Here is a 6,769-nt window from a genome sequence, read left to right as displayed (position 1 = left end):
ATGGGGTTGGGGGAGCTGGTGAGAAAGGGGACAGGAGGGAACATGGGGGCCAGACTGTGCAGGGTCCCTAGAGCTGTTGTGAGGAGCTCAGGCTTCACCCCAGGGGTACTAGGGAGCCTTGGAGGACGTTAGGCAGGTGCTGGTGTGGTTGGGTTGGAGTGTGAGGAGTGAGTAAAAGGAGACAGGATGGGGGAGGCTGTGCAGGGGCTTTGGAGAGAGCACAGGCTGGGTGTGGGGGGCTGGGAGGCCCAGAGTCTGTCTTAGGGGCAGAGTTGAGGCTGGTAGCAACCCAGTTGGTGCCTGGGAGCCAGGGGGAGTAGTCAGGCTCTGGGGCTCCAGCTCTCAGCCCTGGGAAACTAGAGGGCCTCAAGGAACCCCATGTCCCCTCACCTGTGTCCTCTTGGGGAGGAACTGTTACACTGTCCAGGTGGAACCTGAGGAAGTCCTAGGCTCCGCCATAGAATGCCACAACTGCCTGGGGGGCAGGGCGGGATTTGTGTCCATCCTCCTGTGTCTCTAAATGTCTCTGGAGGTGTCTCTGCTGCGGTGCCAGGCCAGACACTGGGGGAAAGGGGATGGGACTCCCAGGTAGTGACACCCACCCTCACCCTGGGTCTGTCCCCAGGGGGCCGTACATCTTCCTGGTCTATGCAGCCTACAACACGGGGAAGTAAGTCAGGGGATACTAGCTGCTGGAGGGTGGGATGTGGGTGGAGGCAGGCAGGGCTTACTTGCAGGGGGCTCTGCAACTGGCCCGTGGAGGTCAGGAGAAGGTCCCATCCCTGACCCTGGCCTGATCCTCCAGGTCCAGAGCGCCCTGCAGAGGATGACTGAGAAGAAGGCAGCGGAGGCATTCACAGTGGGCAGGCGGGGGGTCCGTGGGGTGGGAGGGTGGGAGGTCCCACCTACGGCCCGATCCCAGAGCTGACGCCCTTTCTTTTCAGGCTCTCTCCTGTCCCGCGGGCCCGGGGTTCCACCCTAGGCCCTCACGTCCCTGGGAGGTGGCCCGTGACAACCCAGTAGTCTTGGCTCCACCCTGAAGACACCTGGCTCTTAGAGGTAAGACCACACCACCCTCCAGTCCGAGTGCCACCTGGTGCGTTGGTCTCCCCAGTGCTCGGGCTGAGCTAGGAGGGCCACGGCAGATTCCATTAGCCCATCTTAAAGACAAGGAGACTGAGGCCTGGGGAATTCCACAACTGCGGGACCTAGGGGATGGCTTAGAAAAGGCTCCTGTCCTCCCATCACCACCACCAGGGAACAAGGGTCCCTGGTGCCCAGCCCAGAGGCAGAGCTTGCCCAGGGTCACTTTCCCTGGGTTTCCATGCAGAAGGGATGTGGAGGGTTCCCAAAGGCAGGTAGGTGGATGAGGTTCAGGGCCCTGAGATAGGGCATGGGTTGAATGACTTAAGGGTCAGGCCAGGAATTTAAATCCCAGCTCCTACTTCCCCTGCTGTGTGCCCTTGGGCAAGTTACTTTCCCTCTCTGGGCCTTAGTGTCTTCATCGCTAATCCATGAGGTAAACTTTTGAGTGGCTTCTTAGGGTCTTTGATAATGAGGTCCCTGTCCAGGGTGGGGGGAGCAGAGAGAGAGCTTCCTACCTCAGCCTCCTGCAAGTTCACCTGATGGAGTGTTTTCCCCCTACTAGGGACGCACGGCCCCAGGCTCCCCACAGCCTTCGCCTCCATTGCAGAACCCGCGAGACTGGTGAGGCTGGGACAGGGGTGGCAGGACTCTGCCGAGGGGCTGGCAAGTGTGACCGGCAGGGTTAGGGGAACCACAGGGGCCAGGGCGGGCCTGGGGTGGGGCCTCCCCTGGGGATCCAGAGGGCCTGTCCCTCAGTTACCAGGCTGAAGGGGGCTGGGAGCCGCTGGCAGAACTTGAATGCCAAGGCCACTGGGGGTGGAAGAGTCATCACCAGGGTAGCCGAGGGCCCCCAGAGCAAGGGGAGCAGGAGTCGGGCCCCACCCCCCCGACAGACCTCTTCTGTCCTCAGGCCGTGCAGCTGACCGCATTCAGGGCTTCAAGGGTAGCTCCCACCTCAGGGGGTTCCCCTTTTCCCTTTGGCATCCCGACATCCCCTCAGCCCCACTGTACCGGAATGGAAGTGATTTGAGAAGCAACCACAGCCGACCTCCCACAATTTGAGGGGCTCTTCCCCTCACTCCGCTCCTTGCTGGTGCCTGAAAGTCCCCCATTAGCGTCCCGTGGGCTCTGTCAGTGACAATGCAGTGCTCTGGGGAGAGGCTTACTTAGGGAGTGAGTCTGGGAACCCTTCCCAGGCCGGCGCTGCCGGGAGGGCCCCGGAGCAAGAACCTGCCTTCCTCTCTGCATTCCCACCTCTCCGGCGCCCCAAGCCCAGCCTCCCCGCCTCCCCACCTCAGGGCTCCGGGCCTGGTGGTCTGAGAGGCTTCCAAACCCGGTAAGGGGCAAGTGCTTTCCCAAGACCTCAGTTTCCCCAGCTGGACGGCTGACGGGGGCGTGATTGGGGGCCTGTGGGTAGCAGGGCAGGGCCGGGACCACCGAGGCCCCGCTCAAGGAGAGCTCGGCCTGGCCCGAGGGGAGCCTCAGGGACCCTGGTCGCTGCCAGCCTCTCTGGGCCTGGGTTCCCACAGTCTTAAACCAGAGACAAGCCTATGAGAGGCGGGCTTAGCACTGCCCAGCCCTCCAACAAGGGATTCTTTCCCACCAGAGCAAGAGGCCTGCCTATGGAGCTCTGACCAGGGCTGAGCTCTGTGCTAAACCCAGCCATCTGCTGACTCCTTTCATGTGGTGACCTGGGGAAACGGGGGTGCTGTCGCCCTCCCACTGTGCAGATGAGGAAGCTGAGGCATAGAGGGGAGCCCTGACCAGCCAGGGTCAGTGGCAGAGCTGGGGTCAGGGCCCCCGCCCGCGCAGATGAGGAAACTGAGGCGCAGCAGTAGTCACGTGGGGGTTAGCGTAGGCACATTTGAACCCAGGTCTGTATGACCCCAGACCCCCAGCTGGCCTCCACCTCTGGCAGGTGTCCCAGTCCTTCTGAGTCTCAGCTTCCCCTTCTGCAAAATGGGCTGGAGGCGGCTCCTGCAGGCCTGCCTGGAGGGCGCAGGCGCCCTGCAGGCGGTGGGCGTTCCGAAGGGGCCCAGCAGCAACCCCCACCCCCCCACCTCGGCTTCCAGCCCCCCCGCCCCCGCCCCTGCAGGCGCAGCGTCTGTGGGAACAAGAGAGCCGCAGGGGCGCCTCTGCACTCAAGCGACAGCGCCTTTGTCTCCGCTGAATGGGTGCGTTGCTAAGGCCGCTCGTAGCAACGGAGCCGCTTCCACCTTGGCCTCGGAGGAACACCCAACCCGTCCTGCCCTCCGATGCCCTAGGCCCCCCGCCCCCCAGGCGACCCACTCAGGTGGCCCTAGCAAGAAGAGCGGGGGAGTGAAGGCTGCCAGCTGTGTGTCCCTCACAGGCCGGGCCCCGCCCCTCCCTCTGGAAAGTCCATGGCGCCCCCCAACTCCCCACTCCCCCCATCCCCAGCATTGCAGGTGTTCTCCGGATGGAGAAACTGAGGCTCAGAGAGGGAGACTGCCAGGGTCACCCAGGCCAGAATCCTACCCCAGGTCTTCCCTTAGCCCCAGTTCCCAGCCCCATCCCCATCTTGGGAGGGTGGGTCCCCATCCTGGTTCTCTGCCAGCCCAGCCCAAAGGGTGTACTTTCCTCCCAGGTTTCTAGAGACATTACATGGGAACTTTCCTCCCAGCTCTACCTGGGGACCTCTGAAAGGCCCAACCGGGGGCCCCTGAGGGACAGACGCGGCATCTAGACCACTACCCACTCCCAGGAGCCTCAGCCTCTCTCTTCTTCCGGTGGAGCCCCTGGCCCTGGTGCTCCCGCTGACGCTGCCAGGTCCCACAGCTCTGTCCTCAGCTTTCTGCCTGTGACTGTCCCTCCCCTCTGTCCCTCCCCTCCTGCCCTGAAGTTCTGACAGCCCCGTGATGTCTCTGGTAATAAATGGTACTGTAGTGACCTTTCCTTCTCTGGGGGTCACCCTGGCCTGCGGAGGGGGACAGGATGCCAGTCTCCCTGGGAGGAGGGAGGGACGAGTGAAGCTGCCACTTTGGCTTTGGGACTCAAGACAGACCCAGCTTCACCATCAGGGCAGGTGCGGCCAACACTTACTAGCACCTACTGTGTACCTGGCTGGTGCTAAGCCTTGTACTGCCTTAGAGCTGCAGGTCCTTACCTCAGCCCTGAGACCACCATCACCTCTCTTGTACAGAAAAGAAAACTGAGGCTCAGAGAAGCTCTCCACGACTCATACCTGGGTCTCCCCGGCTGGGTAACATAGAGGTCAGGGGGTGGCAGTCGCTGTGAGTGGGAGACATCCAGGCAGACTGCTCGGAGGAGGCACCAGGGCAGGTAGAACGGCTTCAGGTCTGACGTGTCATGCTGCGAGAGGACCCCAACTCAGAATCTGGCTACGGGACCAGGTCCTGACACCGCTGATTCTGTGGCCTCGAGCAAGATTCTTCTCTGAGTCCCTGTCTCCTCTTGGGTAGAGCCGGTTGCAGAGCTAAGGTGAGCAGCAGTAGTGATGTGTTAGGGCTTGGCACCAGGGTGGGCCCCGAGGTACGGGCCAGGCCAGGGAGAGGCCCAGGGCCTGGGACTTAGGGTGCAGAGGCTGTTACCACCGTCCTGCTAACCTGGCTCCAGTGCTGCCAGAAGAGCAGCCTCCCTGGGGGGAGGGAGGAGAGGTAGCCACTCCAGATGCAGGTGAGTGGAGGTGGGGCAGGGCTGCATGAGAAGAAGCCCAGAGACCCATCAAGGTACAAGCTGCTCCCAGATCCCTCTACGGCCTCAGGGTCACTTTCACCCTGGGCCCCACCTGCATTGAGTCTGGGACAAAATCTATATGGGGTGTAGTTAACCCACCACACAGCACAGGAGTCTGGGTATTTCATTCTGGGCATGGGGGCTGCTGTTGAACTTCTGGAAGCCCAGTCCATCGTCTGCAGAATGGGGGACATCTGGCCCACTCCGCAGGTGACATGAGGCTGTCCTGTGTATTAGTCCAAGTGCCCGGCAGACCCAGGCACTCGGGAGAAGTCAGCTGTTGCCAGAGGAGGGTGTGCAGGGGACTGTGCGCACAGTGGAGGTGAGTTTAAGGCCTTGAAGGCCCCAAGCAGCGAGAAAAGACAGCAGGCCTCCGTGGGGAGGAGCGTAGTTCCTGCCTGCTCAGGGAAGATGCAGCAGTACCCCCGGGCAGGAGGGGCAGGCTGGGCACCACTGCTGAGGTCCACCCACCGGGGTGCTCAGCCCCGGCAGGTTAGGCAAAGCCCACTGCCCGCTACTGTGGGGCAGGAGTGGAGGGGCCGGGGCTTGGAGGAGCAGCAGGAAGGTGGCACTGAACTGGGTTGGGCACTTGGCGGCCCCTGCTGTCTGCACCTGCAGTGTCCTCTGACTCCTTCCCCTCACCACCAGAGGGCCCCTGCCTCCTCCCAGACTAATCATATGCGGGGGGCGGGCGGTCAGGGTTGGGGACCAAGGAGTCCTTTCCAGTCTCCCCACCCCCTGCTCCATACTCTTCCTGTCCCTCAACACACTGTCTTCACTCTTCAGCCAAAATAACTCCTCTTAGGTCCCCAAACACTGCTGGCTGACAGCCCTCCATCCCTCTGCTCACACTGCTTCCTCTGCCTGGACTGACCCCGACTCTTATCTAGCTGGTGAACCCCTGGACGTCCTTCAAAACCCAGTTTGGATGACACATTGGCTATGTCCCCCCAGGAGCAGAATCAATCACTTCCTTATCTTGTGCAGTTACATGATGCATCACATCAGATAACAATCTGATTAAGGTAATCTCCTCCTACAAGACTGAACAGTCCCCAGGGGCAGGAACCAGGGTGTCTGCTTCTGGAGCTGCCAGAGGGAAAGGGAGGCTTTTTCCCTTTGCCTAAGCCACTGCCAAGCTGTGTGCCTGGGGCTGCCTCGCCCTAGAAGGGATGCCTTTTTCTAATTTGAACAGGGGAGCAGGAGTGGCTCTGGAGATAAACTAGTCAGGTTGGTCAAGGTGTGTCAGGGGGATGGAAGTTTGCATCCTGGTTGGCCCTTCTCAGCGTGTGACCTTGGACAGGACACTTCACCTTAGTTTCCTTATCTGTAATCTGGGGCTGCCACCTACCAAAGCGGCTGCGAAGAGCCGATGGGACAAGACCAGTGGACAAGGCAGGCGAAGTCCTGGAAGGGCACCTGAGGCAGAGGAAGCAGTCCTGAGAGCTGGCTGTGCTCACTGCTGCCACCAAGCAAGTGAGAGGGGCCAGCCAGGCCTGGGGCCTGTGGGTGTGCCACCGGAGGACAGAGAGGAAAGGACCAGTGCCCTGAAGTCAGGTGGATCCAGGTTTGAATCTGCCCCAGCAGATGGCCGACTAAGGGCCCTTGCCAAGTGCCTCTTCTGGATTATAACCCCTGCCTCACAGGCTACTGCAGGGACAGCGAAGTGATGGATGGCACACAGTAGATGCTCATTAAATGACTGTTCCCTTCTGCCCAAGATGGCAGCTGAGATGCACGCCAGGGTGGCAGTGAGGCTGAGTCCCCAGAAAGCCCAAGCATCTCCCAGGCCTCCCAGGGTTGGCAGGGCCCCAGGGATGAGGTGGGGCCCAAAGGCCCCCCAGCAGTGCCTGGTATCCCCCACCTTGGCCCTCACACCCCATCCTGCCTCCCCCCGAGTTTGGAACCGAAAGTTACCTAGGTGTTGCCTTCGTCCCATTCGGCGCTCGGCCCCGCCCTAGACAGCCCA

The sequence above is a fragment of the Mesoplodon densirostris genome, chromosome 6, assembly GCF_025265405.1.
Source record: "Mesoplodon densirostris isolate mMesDen1 chromosome 6, mMesDen1 primary haplotype, whole genome shotgun sequence".
NCBI classification, from domain to species: Eukaryota; Metazoa; Chordata; class Mammalia; order Artiodactyla; family Ziphiidae; genus Mesoplodon; species Mesoplodon densirostris.
This window is presented reverse-complemented; position numbering follows the sequence as displayed.